A 16,820-nucleotide genomic window follows, 5' to 3' on the forward strand; every position below is an offset into this window, starting at 1 on the left:
CAGAAAAAGGTTACTGAGGTCCCAGGGCTACCTTTGAAGAGATCAAGATGTCTTTTTAATGGTGGAGGTTCAATCTGAATGTGTCTGAAATCCAAAAGCACAAAAAGCAAGGACCTTGCATTAACCTCTGCATCATACCACCCATTTTTCTGTCATGGGCTGTATCATTTTCCTTGAAAATCTTATTAGAATTTTGCTTGACAAGGCTACTATAACATAAGATTTATGCTTTCACAGGAAGTACTATTTTCAGTCATTTATAACTCAGGTGGATACACTTGCTGTTAGGTAAACTTATTTTGAGAACAATTTAGTTCCTTCTTTCTGAAACCCCACCTTTACACTTCCCTGTCCCTAGTTTAAATGTTAATTAGTTTTTCTAATAGTTTGATACTTAACACCAATCATGTTCCACATTGTGGGGGTACCAGCTTAGATGACAGCTTTCCTTCTAGGGGTTAAAATACAAACATATTGAGAACAAACATGATATCTTATAAATTTGGTACTGTACATTTTTCTTAGAATTGTCTTGTTCATTTTTGAAATTAGATTCTCACAATATTCATTGTTGTGAGATTCTGACTCCTTTTAAAAATAAGAAAACAATGAATGTAAATGAGTTCCCAGAACAAATCAATGTATACATTGAGGATCTATGGCATGCACCCACTATCTGACAAATAAAAAATGCTCATATGAATGGCCATATCTCTGATAGTTCTGACCTACTGTACCTTTGTTTTTTGAAGCTTTTAGGTTAAAATCTACTTGAGGGCCAAATCCTCACTCTCTAACTTTTTGTCTTTTCTCATTTAGAATCATAGTATAGACTATTTTCAAACGCCAGCACAGTGCCAGCAAAATGCGTGTAGAAAGTCAATAAATACATATAGGACAGATTTTTTTGCAGGGCTATTTAAGGATAACCAGGTCTCCAGAACTATTTTGAAATACTTTGTGATTCTAGCCTTAGCACACTACAATATTATGTTTTCAACTGCTAACAATGTACAAAGATGTAGGTCAATGGAGTATATTGAATGTTTTAGGAAACTTGGCCAGGGTTAGAACTCTCCATTTGATTAGATTTCTGGAAAGAGAATTCAAGTATGTTTAGCTCAATTGCACAAAAGAACATGTTTGCATTTCATATTTTAGCTAAAATTTTACCAAGAAATCAGACACTTTGTTCATCTTTAACAAATAACCTTTTTAAAGGTGACCCTGTGCAAGAGAGTTTGGTCTCTTCACAAACAAAATAATCTCCTGATAAAGAATTCAGGGTTAATAATGAATTTCTTTATACATGTAATTAATGAATAAGAAATCTAATATTCTGTAATAAATGAATAAGAATAATGATAGTGGTAGGGGGTAGGTGGAGGATGGAGGACAGAGTGCCGACACATGAAATACTGACACCAAAAGCAGACACTACCAACTCTAGGCAACCCACAGCTTGATGAATTTATCCAATGGCAGAGATTTCCAAACCAAAGCAGAACCTTCCAGGGTTTGCCAGACTGTGAACCTCCACTGCTGGACTCAAACTTGTCCAGGCTGGAAATTGTCTTGTTATTGCTTCTCTAAGAATCCCCAGAGAACATGGGCTCTCTATAAATTTATCTTTTTCTTTTTTTTTTTTTTTTTTTCCTAGACAGAGTCTTTCTGTGTTGCACAGGCTGAAGTGCAATGGTGTGATCTCTGCTCACTGCAACTTCCGCCTCCCAGTTTCAGGTAATTCTCCCTGCCTCAGCCTCCAGAGTAGCTGGAATTGCAGGCACCCACCACCACGCCTGGCTAATTTTTGTATTTTTTAGTAGAGATAAGGTTTCACCATGTTGGCCAGGCTGGTCTTGAACTCCAGACCTCAAGTGATCCACCTGCCTCAGCCTCCCAAAGTGCTGGGATTACAGGCGTGAGACACTGTGCCTGGCCCTAAACTCATCTTTTATACAACAAAAAGAAAAGAATAAACACACCCTTTGGTCTTATCTTGGCTATAGCAAAACATACCAAGCAGAATTAAACTTTTGTTTATCTTCATACCCTCTGCAGAGAGTATATGACCTTTGTTACACATAACAGGTTTTCTCAAAATACCTAGAAAATGAATGCATGTATCTAGGCCTGTGTGTGTGTGTGTGTGTGTGTGTGTGTGTTTACAAAGATGAGAAATCCAGTTAAACTAGTTCAGGAAAAAATGCTTATTATAATAATATAATAAGCTCATCAAAATGGAGTACAACTAAGTCATATGCAACCTGAAACTAGGACAGAAACCTCTTCATTAATCGAAGCAGCTACTTGTCCATCTGTTTTGGCTTTTCATATTTGTTTATCTTTCCCCAACTCTCTTTCCTTCCCTTGCTACCTCCTTTCTCTATAATTCTCTCTCTCTCTTCTATATTCATCTACTGCTTAAGTTAAATGCTACGCTTCCTGAATATATATTGTCGTTTCCCACAGTTTGCAAATGTTTTGTCACTGATTTATGCCAAACCTCCTAAAGTATATCCTTAATTCTAATACTGTTGTAGCAGGACACAATTTTTTCCAGGTCCCAGAAACCTTCATCTTTCTATTAAAAAAAATAGCTTTATTTCCAGACCCTGACTCATATCAATCCTTTATGGTGAAAGGTAATGACTCCAGCCCACCTCTGGGTTTATACTATACACACAAACAGAACAAGGGAATCTCATACATTCCTAAATTATAATACCAAGGCAAGAACACAGTATCTGGAACTGGAAATTTGTAACCTTCAAGCTCAGTCTTCTACCCTACTTTTTTAGACCACTAAAAGTTGAAATATTTTCACTATCAAGGAATAAAACCATGCCAGGTCAAATAGGCACTGTTCTCCCAGCTCACCTCTGCTTCTCTACCACCTAGTGATTGCAGACTGCAAAGGGGATAAAAATTACTACTCTAGATTAACAATAATAATAATAATAAATCCTTCTTTAAATAGATATATAATCAGCTTTGAAGATTTTTCAAATATCGATCAAGTTCCCAAGTAAAGGGTCCTGCCTCATGGAGTGTTCAGAGAAAAATAATTGTGGATATTTTCAGTCATCTCTCAAAGGCTCCCAATTCTAACCAAGGCTCTTCCATCTCAAGTAACACAGACGCCAATCAAGGTAACACAAAAGAAAAAAAATGATCATGGCACAGTGTTAATAAAGAAAAGATAATAAAATTGGAGAAGAACTCTCAAGAATCTTGTTTGAGATTAGCCTCATGGAGGAAGGAGACCAATCTGAAGCTACTCTCTCCTCTTTGAATGCACACAGGCTCTCTCATCTGTAAGTATCTTTCTCTCTTTCTATCCTGACTGTTCTGCTTCCCTCTGAGCCTATGCATCAATTGCACTGGGGATGACAGTGCAAAGATGAATAGGACAATGTCCCTGTCCTGTGAGCTTAGAGACCAGCAGGGATAGGATGATAGATATACAAGGACAACTCAGCACCAGTTGCAATGTTGCAGAAGATACAGTGTTCTGCAGCGATGCAGAAGATAATGTTCTACAATGTTGCAGAAGATACAGGCAGTAGGGAAGACTAAAATGCAGGAATGGTCATCTCCATATGGGCAGAAGGCAATGAACGTTTTAATGGGTTTCAAGGGAGAGAGAATATTTACAGGAAGCCTTCAAGATAGCCAGGTATGGTACAAGGGAACCTAGAGAAATAGGCAAAATCCAGATCATGGATGTCCCCATGTGACATCCTAGGGAAAGCTGAGGGGACTCCACAATCTCATTAGGATCATGGTCATTCCAACAGCAATGTGAGAAATAATTTGTACCTAGGCTTAAATACAGATCATGAATCCTATGGTCCTGAATAGCACTGTCCAGACAAAGACAAGAAAGATGCAAATCCAGGAAACTGGGAGTCAAGGATAAGATGAATATAAAGAGGGGGAAGTAGGTTGCACTTAGTACTGTTAGTGACTGACCACAAAACCGCAGAATTCTGGGTAAGCTCAGCAGGTTGATCTCCTTAGTCCCAATCTTCTGATGGCCTCTCATGACTGACAAGGGTGAGCGCTGTCCAGGTCTTCCCATTTTCAGACCATGAGCCTCTCCTCTATTTTCTGCATCATGTCCAAGTCTCAACAGTCAGAAAAAATTCTGCCTGTACCTCATTCTCAGTTTATCTGCCATTTCTGCACCTCTCTGATCATTTTTACACTTCCTCAAATCCCCCCACCTGGCTCTCTTTTACACTGTCTACTCTATGAATGCCTTAGTCCTGAATTCTAGCTACAAAGTTTCTTTCTTCCTTTTTTTTTTTTTTTTGAGACAGAGTCTTGCTCTGTCCCCCAGGCTTGAGTGCATTGGTGCGATCTCTGATCACTGCAAGCTCCACCTCCCAGGTTCAAGTGATTCTCCTGCCTCAGCCTCCTGAGTAGCTGAGACTACAGGCGAATGCCACCAAGCCCGGCTAATTTTTTTGTATTTTTAGTAGGGACGGCGTTTCACCATGTTGACCAGGCTGGTCTCGATCTCCTGACCTCGTGAGTTTCTTATCTTCAGTTGCTTGATGCCCATAGTTTGCAATAACCATAAGGGAGCATTGTGTGGGGAACCTGTAACTCCAGAATTTAGGTATGGCTCTCTTGATGTGTGGCTGTGTTATATTGAGAAAACCTCACATGTCTTCAGTTTTCATATCTGTACAGCAAGAGGCTTGCATTAGATAATGTTAGGAGAAATTATAGACATAAAAATGTCAAGAATTACCATCCACCTGGAATAGGGACCTGAAAATGCTTATTGAGGAAACATGTGGAAAAGAGGAATTTTGGAAGCAAAAAGACATGAATTTCAAGAGTGGTTCTATCACATTCTATATTTACTTCTTTGAACTTCTGTTTCTTCATTTGTAAGACGAAGCTAACAGCTATATTGCTGGGGTATTTTTGCGAATATGTGAGGTAAAGCACTGAGTAGCTCCCATGTGGTATGCAGCAGACAGATAACCAACAGCATCTATTGCTATTATTACTTGGAGTTAAATTCAATAAAAAAGAACATTTAAGTAAATTCTGATGGGCGAATTTATGACTCTAACTGTGTTTTCTTAGCTCTGAGTCTGTCATTCAGGACTTAATTTTTTTATTAAGAAATAAACTGCTAAAACCATTTAACAATTACCCTCACTGTCCTAATGGCAGTAATATATAGTCTATAGTCATGCTTAATATACAACAAAAATCTACTTTAGCATTAAAAATCAGAAAAAGTGATAAAAACTCAATCTTAATTCTCCTATGTCCATTGGATAATAATTCATAAGAGTTGTGATTTAGGGTTTCTAAATAGCCACATATTTCTGTAACATTGTAAGCAGTGATGTTATTTTCTGTAATTTTCAAAAATAAACTGTTTGTTTTGTATTATTTATAATAGCTACCTGATTTGAAGTGAGACCAGAGAAAGAAAAATAAACTTGGGTGCACTATAATTTGTTTTGAACAAGAACGTAGGATTTATTGAATGCTGTAATTTGACTTACTGCATATACAAATATCATTAGGAAACAATGAAAATTCACATACACCACTTTGTCATGTAACATTAAGGTAGCAACATGGCTAGCTGGGGAAATATAGTGCAAATTAAATGGCTTTTTCCAGCACTGCCTAACTCTTCTGGCAAGTTCTGCAGAGTAAGGGGTTCTCATTCTCTGAATCTAAACACACCGGCTCACGGACATAGGTCAAAGTTGTATCACTAGTGATCTGTTGCCAATGATTACTTACATTGGTAAATGGTTTACATTTCAAAGAAATTAGAACAGAATAGTTTATTTCTACAGTGTCATTCTTGTTCCCAATTTGCATGTTTACTTGAGTGGAAGAGAAATGAGTAGAGTCTCAACGGAGAAGAAAACAGCATTTATTGAAAACCTGTGTAATCATTTAAATTTATATAAACATGTGTGTGTAAAGTCTGAAAGGATTTTGGAATTTTGAAAGGATAATGGGATAATGCTTTTTTGTGTTAAGCCACTGAGACTTTGGGTTTTATTTGTTACCATGGCACAGTCTATCCTATCCTGACTAATACATCTGTGTATTTATGAGTTCACTCGAGGTAATTTATCATTATTTTTATACTACATATGACAAAGCTGAGACTTGAAGAGATTTAATAACTTGTCTGGATAGAAAGAAGTCCAGCTGGGATTTAAATCCAGCTGTCATATGAACCAAGATATTTTTTGAATTAAAAGTATTTCTTATATCATATGTAATGTGACTTACGTGTGAATGAAGCTACTATTTTTGCATAAAATTTGCCCAGTATGTGAATAAAACTGATTCCTTTTATCCCTTTTTATCCTTATGTTTTTCAATGTATCCCCATTATGGCCATCTTCACTGCATAAGTAAAGCCTCCTTATTCTATAAGGAAAAATCCTTCCTCCCCAATACAGAGTTAAACAAGATACTAAAATTTGTTTCCAATATGTAGCAGAAGACAATCTGTCCTCTAAGAAGAACTCTCTCTCCCCATTCCAATTAAAGCCTGGGGGTAATTGGAAACAAATAAGGGGCAAAAGCCCATATATCTTGGCTACTTGATGATTCTGATGGGAATTCGGTCTTTACTGGACACCTGAACCAAAGTAATTCTTGAGAGCCTATCATTTATAATAGGTGCTATGGACCTAATATTGTTAGCACCTGTAATTTGGATTGGTTTTCTAGTAATAGCAAGTAAACGACAATCTCTCTCCCAATATTTAACTTTTGTAGGCAAGGCTGTGTGTTTTCAAGAGTTGTGCATGGCTCCATACTACTGGTGTACCTTTTTTTTTTTTTTTTTTTGAGACAGAGTTTCACTCTTCGTTGCCCAGACTAGAGTGCGGTGGCGTGATCTCGGCTCACTGCAACCTCCACCTCCCGGGTTCAAGCGATTCTCCTGCCTCAGCCTCCCAAGTAGTGGGACTACAGGCGCCTGCCACCACACCCAGCTAATTTGTGTATTTTTAGTAGAGATGGGGTTTCACCATGTTGGCCAGGCTGGTCTTGAACTCCTGACCTCTGGTGATCTGCCTGCCTCAGCCTCCCAAAGTGCTGGGATTACAGGCATGTGCCACTGCGCCCCGCCTACTGGTGTAACTTTAAGGCAAGTCCTTTCAACTGAATAACACGAGTAAATATATTTTATTTCAATCCTGTTACCAAAGCTTAAATGAGTCCAAAGTGTAAGCAGTTTTTATAATGAATAAAAAGTAAAAAAAAAAAAAAAAAAATTAAGTCCAGCAGTTCATCTTACTAAATTTTAATATTGCCTGTATTGTGAGAAAAAAAAAAATTCAGCTTGAGAATGATCTGACTGGCTGGGAGCAGTGGCTCATGTCTGTAATCCTAGCACTTTGGGATGGATCACCTGAGGTCAGGAGTTCGAGATCAGCCTGGCCAACAAGGTGAAACCCCATTTCTACCAAAAATACAAAAAATTAGCTGGGTGTGGTGGGTGCCTATAATCCCAGCTACTCAGGAAGCTGAGGCAGGAGAATCTCTTGAACCCAGGAGGCAGAGGTTGCAGTGAGCCGAGCTTGCACCATTGCACTCCAGCCTAGGCAACAAGAGCGAAACTCTGCCTCAAAAAAAAAAAAAAAAAAAAAAAGAATGACCTGACTATGAAACTCTTATTCAAACCCACTTTATTTCCTTAAGATACAAGGAACTATTGACTTCGAATTGTGAAAACCTCTCTATTTATACTTTAGAAAGACCAATAAAACCAAGATGATGCTCTTTGAGTAGCTTTTAAGACAAATGCTTGAATATTTTGTAGATTTTCAAATATAGAAAATATCAGGCCAGCATGATGACTCATACCTGTAATCCCAGCAATTTTGGGAGGCAGAGGTGGGAGGATCACTTGAAGCCAGAAGTTAGAGATGAGACTGGGTAACAAAACAAGACCTCAATCTCTGCAAAACATAAAAAAGTAATAATAAAATAAAATATCCAAGCATTGTGATGCATGCCTATCATCCCAACTACTCAGAAGGGTAATGCAGGAGGATTAGTTGAGCCCAGGAGGTCAAGGCTGCCGTGGGCTGTGATGGCACCACTGCACTTCAGCCTAGGTGACAGAGCGAGAAGCTATCAAAAAAGAAAGAGAAAGGGAAAGAAACAGTGGAAGGTAGGAAGGAAGGAGAGAGAAAGAAAAAGAAAGAAAACATTAAATATCTTGTGAGAAACAATCAGAAAATGGAACAAAAATATATAAAACATGCAGTAATTATTATCTTGCAAGTAGCCCAAACCTTTTAAAAATGCATCTGTCCACATTAGTTATCTGGCAATGGCCACTGTACCACTAGAAATATTTCAAAAATGCATTTCCCCTGCACATTTGTTTCATATGGATTGAATCAGAAAACATGGAAACTACAGACTAACCTAAGTGTTCATTGATGCTTTAGTTTGAGTTTTGCAGAATATTCTCTTAATTTATTAACAATATGCTACATATATATGAAGCCATGAGCTTTTCTATTTAAAACCTGTAGTGAAAAAAAAAACCTTAGTGAATTTCAAAAGGAGATTATGCCTTTTTCTTATTGTTACTGACATTTATTCAGTGCCAAAATAATGACTATAGCAATATGTGGAAAAAATACTTAAGAATGGTTCAGAAAAGGGTGTCAAGCAGATATATCAGCCCATAATAAAGCCATCAGATAGGCATTCATCTTGGCCATCATCAACTTTTTGTCACTGTTGTTCAAGTTTATTCTAATATAGTTTTGCTGGTATTGTTGTTAATTAAATACTGTATATAAGAACATGGAGCCATTTTAACAGGAACATCTTTAGGCCACAACACAGATGGAGTCATGCAAATAACTAAAATGACCACAAGGTGGCAAAGTATACAAATCTACATCATTCAGATGGGCTCTTCCAGAAGAGAAAGTGTCTTGCAGCAAGCGGGTGGGGCTGGGGAGGGAGGGGGGAGCTTTTTTATGATTGTCTGCTGGCTAGAGAATAGCAAAATTATACTAATTTCTCAAAAATTGGTAATTACCCCAAATTCCTAGTACTTGAAATGATGTATGTATCATGTTACTATTCTAATTTATTATAAATTTTTCTGTTTTAGAGCAAAATTGAATTTCTTAAATCCCAAATATATATTTTAAAATCAAAATTATTGGGTGTCTTTCACAGCATTTTAAATTCATTTGATATGTATACACGAGTCAATCGGAAAATGGGAGTTATTGCTTTACAAATTCAGAACCATTATGTGATTATACGATTAGTACTAGTTATCACAAAATTACAGCTATTTATATTTCAAAAATTTTTAGTTTGGAGCAGCTAGATTATAAGACTTCTTCTTAATATTGTTGTTTCCAATACTCTGTGATCTTTTCTTTTCCCTATAATGTAGTTTGAGAGATCAATTAGTTTTCTTTTTTTCTTTTTTGAGATGGAGTCTTGCTCTGTCACCCAGGCTGGAGTGAAGTGGCATGATTTCAGCTCACTGCAACCTCTGCCTCCTGGGTTCATGCCATTCTCCTGCCTCAGCCTCCCAAGTAGCTGGGACTACAGGCGTGCACCACCACGCCCAGCTAATTTTTTTTTTTTTTTGTATTTTTAGTAGAGACAGGGTTTCACCATGTTGGTCAGGCTGTTCTAGAACTCCTGACCTCAAATGATCCACCCGCTTTGGCCTCCCAAAGTGCTGGGATTACGGGTGTGAGCCACCGTGCCTGGCCAGTTTTCAATCTACTATTTAATAATCTACATCCGAAGGCCTGACCTCTTGAGTCCTAGATAAGAAAATCTAAAATATCCATTTGGACGTGCCATACATAATTTATAATTAATATATTCAAAACTGAGCTCATTGTTTTTCTCCCAAAAGACCTCCCCCTTTCATCCGATTTCTCTCCTGTTAACCCAAGGCTGAAACCTGGGACTGCTTAGTATCTATTCTCTTGTTTCTCTGCACCCTTCATCATCTGGATCCTACCCACTTCTTTGGTCTCTACTTCTCCATTCCCTTTCCCCAAACTTAACCATGTTCTCCCACCCTTCTTTGGCTTGGCCTATGCTACTTTTTGTTATCCGGCTACTACTCCTGGGGTTGTAAATTGACATACTTTCTGGAAGCTTTTGGCATAATGTATTAAATACCTTAGAAAATTCATATTCCTGTATTTGTCAACTCCATTTCTAAAAATGAAGTCGTGAAAAAATTGATCTAACATTTTGTAAATATTATTTATAATAGAAAAAAAACAGAAAACTTAAAACTCTAAGAATGTTTTGCAGTGGCCAGGCATGGTGGCTCATGCCTGTAATCCTAGCACTTTGGGAGGCCAAGGCGGGCCGATCACTTGAGATTGGGAGCTTGAGACTAGCCTCACCAACATGGTGAAACCCTGTCTCTACTAAAAATACAAAAAATTACCCAGGTGTGGCGGCGCATGCCTGTAATCCCAGCTACTTGGGAGGCCGAGGCGGGAGAATCACTTGGACCCAGGAGGCGGAGAATGTAGTGAGCCGAGATTCCACCACAGCACTCCAGCCTGAGCAACAGAGCCAGGTGACACTGTCTCAAAAAAAAAAAGAGAGAGAGAGAGAAGTTTTTGCAGCTGCGTAAATGGCATTTTCAAATAAATACTTTCATGGAAAATGTTTGCAATGTAATATTAAGTAAAAAGCAATGTTAGAATAAAACTGTTAAATGTGATCTGCTTTATCCCCCCTAACAAAGAAAGCTCAGTCAACCTTCACACCTAGACCTAACCCAATAGCATAATTGCACTTGGCACATGGTATTATAATTATCTTCATTTTTATTTAATCTGTTTCTCACACCATTCTTCCTAAACAGATAGTCTATGGATCACTTTATCAGAACAATATGTTGTTGTTTTTATATATTCAAATTCTGAACTTACAGAATTCAGCCAGACCCATAAAATTGTCAGGAACTTTGCTATGCCTTTTTCTAGCTTTATTAGGTGATCTTGGTGATTTTATTTATACCCACTGATGTAGCATAGCTATTTCACAGAATGTTAGGGTTAAATTAGTTACCTGTGTGAAGCAGCTAGCACACTGAGGAGCACATTATATAATTAATCTTGCTCCACTTTCACCCTGACTTCTCTACGTCTCACTCCACCATCCCAGCCTTCCTCTCACTCCCCCACACTTCACTACACTATTTACTGCCCCCCTGTTATCTCCATTGTGACCATCCTTTATTCCCGGAGTGATGGGTCTAAGAGCACTTGTGGGGCCAAAGGAAAACGTTATACAACAAAAGCTGGGTAGAAACTAGAGCACAAGATACACTATGTCTCAGTAAGTGAATGTAACTGGAATGAGGAGAAGGTATTCTGCTAGTGGCCAAGGACGCTGGGGTAAAGCAGAAGTCCCACCTTGACTGCCTCTGTCTCAAGACAACAGGAGAAGTAGCCACGCCGGGAAGACTGACAAAATGCAGCCTCCTAGTCTCCATGAGGGAGACTACACAGAGTCCCAGAGACTCCAGGAGGTCTCCTTTAGGGGGCCTCCACAGAGACAGACCCCAGGAGGCTCCTAAAAAGCAAGTCTGACTTTTGAGGAGGTAACGTGAGAAACCTTCTGAGATTTCATAAACGGATTGAAAGGAGCCTGAATCCAAACCAGCTCGTTGGTGTTGTCACTTTCTCACTGTACGTTATTTATTCTCTCTACTCAGTTTTCCCATCTATAAAATGGACATGAAAATGATAGAGCTGTTATGAATATTGCAACACTTAATGCATGTAGGGTGCTGACAGTGGCTGGCACATAGTAAGAGTTAAATAAAAGCATACACACATTATTGATGGGTGGAAGTCAGGAGTGGGGGTCCCGTGATTTTGCCTGTGGCTATTAAACCATGGACACTCCATGTTGGTTATTGTTTTGATCATATCCTTTGGTTAATTCCCCATGCTCATGTAGTCTCAGGAAAATGATGAAGCAAATTATTAAACCAAGTTAAAATCACTCACCTTTGGTCTAAATAGGACACTCCCTAGAGAACTGGTCCATAATTCAATAGAGCAAATCTATTACATTTTAGTAACGGAATTATTAAAGCACAACGATCTCCTCAGAGAAAAGGTCTTGAAAAGATTAATCTTCAACTGAATGTTCTAAACAAAAGCAAGATTTAATGTTCCAGCTTTTGTTCTTGAAATAGAAACTATGATATACTTTTTCCAAATGAATATTAATGGATATAATTAAAAGCACATTATGATCGTCTACTGATTTACTCTGAGAGTGGCTGAGAATTCTTTAGACCAAAACTTAACTTACATATGTAGGCATTGAAAGACTTCAAGTTGCTTGTGTGAATTATATTATAATATAAAAGGCAATCAATTTTAGTTTAATTAGCCAACACTGTGAAATTACTGATATTCTGATATATCTGTGATATTGTAAGTCAAGATTTAAGAACTTAATGTTCTCTTATCCCCTCTTAATCTCATCAAAATGGGAACTTCTGCCAGTATAGGAAATAATATTAACCTATAGAAATTTGTGTTGAAATAAGCAAGTCTCCAAATGAATTCAGGTGAGTTTTAATTACTTAACTATGGACTTTCTCATTTAATTTTAAAATATATGCATTATATTTTATAATTAAAACTAAACTTATTTGTGATTATTTTATTCAAAAGGTTTCAACTCTAATTGATTTTACCTGTGATGAAAGTTTTTGCGGCCAGACACAGTGGCCCATACCTGTAATCATAACACTTTGGGAGGCCAAGGCAGTCAGATTGCCTGAGCTCAGGAGTTTGAGATCAGCCTGGCCAACTTGGCAAAACCCCATCTGTACAAAATATACAAAAATTAGTCAGGTGTAATGGCATGAACCTGTAGTTTCAGCTACTTGGGAGACTGAGGTAGGAGGATCACTTAAACCCAGGAGGTCAAGGCTGCAGTAAGCCAGGATCACGCCACTGCATTCCAGCCTGGGTGACAGAGTGAGATCTTGTCTCAAAAAAGAAAAAATATTTGCTAAAAAGTATCCCTAAGGAAAAAAAAAAGAAAAAAAAGAGATTGCTTTCAAATTTGTAGGACACCGTTCTCATTTCACTATTATAATTCACTTAATAGATTGTTAGCTTTGTTAAAATTATTATATATACTGAAATATAACCAGATTTTTAAAAATTATTTTCTACTTACCCTAATTCCACCAATTTAGTAAAACTTCACTAGAAAAGTTCATTTTTCCAACTCAGTTTATTATCCATTTTCTGAGCTGTAGTGGTTTAATTTGTGTTTCTCAAAAAAGATGTATCCACAGCCTAACCACTTGAATCTGTGAATGTGACCTTATTTAGCAAAATGATCTTTGCAGATGTAATTTAGTTAAAGGTCACAAGATAAGGCCATTCTGGCAGGGTGGGCCCTGTGTTTAACGGCACATGTCCTTATGAGAGACAAACAGAAGAGAGACAGATAAGAGGGCCATGTAAAGACTGAAACAGAGATTCTAGTTATTCTGCCGTAAGCCAAGGAGCTCTCGGAGCCACCAGAAGACGGAGGAAGGAAGAAAGGAATAATTCTATGCTGGAGCTGTCAGAGAAAGCACAGCCCTGCTCACATTTTTATTTTGGACTTCTGGCCTGAAGCAACTGTGAGAGAATATGCCTTTTTTTTTTTTTTTTTTTTTGAGATAGAGTTTCACTCTTGTTGGCCAGGCTGGAGTAAAATGGCGTGATCTCGGCTCACCGCAACCTCCACCTCCAGGTTCAAGCAATTCTCCTGCCTCAGCCTCCCGAGTAGCTGAGATTACAGGCATGCATCACCACACCTGGCTAATTTTGTATTTTTAGTAGAGACGGGGTTTCTCCACGTTGGTCAGGCTGGTCTCGAACTCCCAACCTCAGGTGATCCGCCCATCTCAGCCTCCCAAAGTGCTGTGATTACAGGCGTGAGTCACCACCCCCGACCCTGCACCTCTGTTGTTTTAAACCAAGGGTGTGGTAATTCATTAAGGCAACCTCGGGAATTAATACAAAAGCAATTTCTAAAAATTAATTAAATAGAAGAATTAGTCTGGCTGTATATTTAAAGATTGTCTTTTTACTTAAAAGTCTGTTAATATCAGATATCCTTCAAAAAAATGATTTCAATGAAATGTTAACTGAATTGATTACAAATAAATTCAATATTTATTCCATATTCAAATTGCTTATAGCTTATTACAAGATAAAATGTGTAGCAATATTTGAAACTAGTTTTCTAAGAGTGATTCCCTACTCTGTTCAATTCTCCATTCTTCAATGATGTTTCATTTCTAAAAACAGTTTTAGGTGAGACAAAGTTACCACTTTCGATATCACTTTAACCTCACCATTGATTGGCCTAGCTGATCCCAGCTGTTAGGGTAGTAGAACGATTCTCCCTTCATAGGAAGATGAGAGGGTCCATGAAGAGATTATTGACTCCTTTTCTGACCCCAGTCCTCTTTTTTCCCTACCGTACCATTGGACATAGGTTGCCATGAGACAAGGGAGGGATGAAGGGAAACAGGGAGGGAGGCAGAGAGAGAGGGAGAGAGAAAGAGAGAGAGAGAGAGAAATGCTGAGTTCCTTTGTCTGAGAAAAGTAATGGGAATTGAGATGTGGACAGCTAGATGAAAACAGAAATAAGAAGTTTGTGGAAGCAAGTTTGACCTAATGAGCAGTTCCCATAATTGAACAAGCTAAAGGACTTTCAAAGAGAACAGGATGTCTAATATTTCATATCATTTTGTCTGCTGTCACATAAGCCCATATCATTATCCTTGAACAAATAATAACAGCTAACACTTATTAGATGTTTATTGTATATAGGCAGTTTATATGCATAATTTCACTTTATCCTCTTAATAGTTCTATGAGATACGAACTATTATGAATCCCGATCATCAGGAAAGGTTTACAAAATGCACATGCCTCATGGAAGTGGTAAGTCAGGAAATGAAGGGCAATATATTCCCTTTGGGTAAATATAGATTAGAGAAAACACAAGGGAGATAATTTTATTTTTGCAAGCAGGAAGATATGTCACAGTGGGAGAAATATCAGACTACCCCAAGAATCCCCAAGAAATCCTAGATGAAACATTGTGTTTCCTATCTTAAAAAGGATACGTGCTTAATTTTTGCAGGATGGAGTGGCTCAAGAAGACTGAAAGACTTCAATAGATTCAGGCAACTGATATCTGAAGGTTCTAAAGCAACATCAATGGACTAGTTCATATGATATGACATATATAATGAATGAATTATTTTTCTTTTCTGTATTCTATGACTCTTATTAGTATTTTGGCCAGTGCAGATTGATACATTTATACATCCCATTTTTCCCCAATTCTGAGAATAATTTTTCTTTTTTTACAGTACAGAGATTTGAATCAATTAGAATTTTTAAAATCTTGAACAAATTTTGATAAGGTTTTTCCAATTAAATGTTGTTGTAAAATTTTATTACAAGGGGCCAGGTGTGGTGGCTCATGCCAGTAATCTCACCACTTTGGGAGGCCGAGGCGGGTGGATCATTTGAGGTCAGGAGTTTGAGACTAGCTTGGTCAATATGGTGAGACCCCGTCTCTACTAAATATACAAAAATTAGCCTGGCGTGGTGTTGTGTACCTGTGATCCCAGCTACTCAGGAGGCTGAGGTAGGAGAATCGCTTGAACATGGGAGGTAGAGGTTGCAGTGAGCCGAGATTGCACCACTGCACTCCAGTCTGGGCAACAGAGTGAGAGTCTGTTTAAAAATAAATAAATAAATAAATAAATAAATAAAAATTTTTACAAGGAACACAGTCTCCACAGAGTGAGTTTTGTCTCTAAAAACACATCGCATATTTGCAGTAATACATTACTTTACATTAAGCTCTAATTCTAGATACGTAAGGGAACCTCCAGAAAAGTGAGTTGATTCTCATGTTTAACCAGACACCAATGTTTATATAATATGTGGGTGAAAAAAACTATTAGTAGGTACTAGCTGAGTTTATTATTCATTCATATACTATATGGGTAATAAAAAAACTATTAATGGGTATTAGTTGAGCAGATTAAATTGAAGGAGTGAGAGCTGTTTGTTAGTGGCCGGGTTGAGATAGCAGGAAATAGTGAACACGCACTGAGTTGCACTGGCCTTCCATTCCCTCTCCTTTGTCTTCATTCCTTTTTATCTTGCAAGGTTTGAGAGTACAGCGCTATGGTGCTCCAAAGGGACATCCAACCGCCTGAGAAACCTGTAGGGGAAACATAATCCCCATCGGTTCTTAGCTGGACTGGACTCCTATCACAAAAGGCAGATTAATAAGATAAACAGAAGTATATTAACATGTATATTTCATATATACATAGGAGACATCCAGAGAATGAGTAGTTTTCAAAGAAGTGGCTTTGAATTCCAGCTTATATAGCAAATTCAACAAAGAACAGTAAACTTGTAGATAAATGACAAGGCAAAGGAAAAAGACTTTGAGTTTCTTGGGGCAACAACTTGTGGGAAGGCAAGTAATTGGCAGATAAAAGTTAGTGAAGCTTGTTAATGCAGATGTATCTTGTGCTATCTCCAGGCCCATAAAGGTCCAAAGTTATCTTCAGTGGTTAATCTTGTTCTCTCTGGGAGAAGAGGCGGCAGGATACCTTTTGTGTTTGTAAATGTGTGTCATGCTTTTAGACAAATAGAGGAGAGCAGAGAGCTTTCTTGCATCTGCTGCTTTTTGTCTTCAACTCACCTATTCTTCATATTTTAGGG

The 16,820-nt window shown here is 37.9% G+C and overlaps 1 long non-coding RNA gene across 2 annotated transcripts; it reads left to right on the plus strand.

Moving 5' to 3' along the window:
• The first annotated feature begins 1,376 nt into the window (after nucleotides 1–1,376).
• LOC117975792 (uncharacterized) lies at nucleotides 1,377–16,023 on the plus strand. 2 transcript variants are annotated; one of them, XR_004666135.2, is made up of 3 exons: nucleotides 1,377–1,740; nucleotides 2,981–3,317; nucleotides 15,211–16,023. It is a non-coding gene; the product is annotated as an uncharacterized LOC117975792 (long non-coding RNA). The 2 variants fall into 2 exon arrangements; XR_008620828.1 differs by lacking the exon at nucleotides 15,211–16,023 and having other exon boundaries at nucleotides 2,981–5,428.
• Nucleotides 16,024–16,820: the final 797 nt, after the last annotated feature.

This window comes from Pan paniscus, chromosome 15, assembly GCF_029289425.2.
Source record: "Pan paniscus chromosome 15, NHGRI_mPanPan1-v2.0_pri, whole genome shotgun sequence".
NCBI classification, from domain to species: Eukaryota; Metazoa; Chordata; class Mammalia; order Primates; family Hominidae; genus Pan; species Pan paniscus.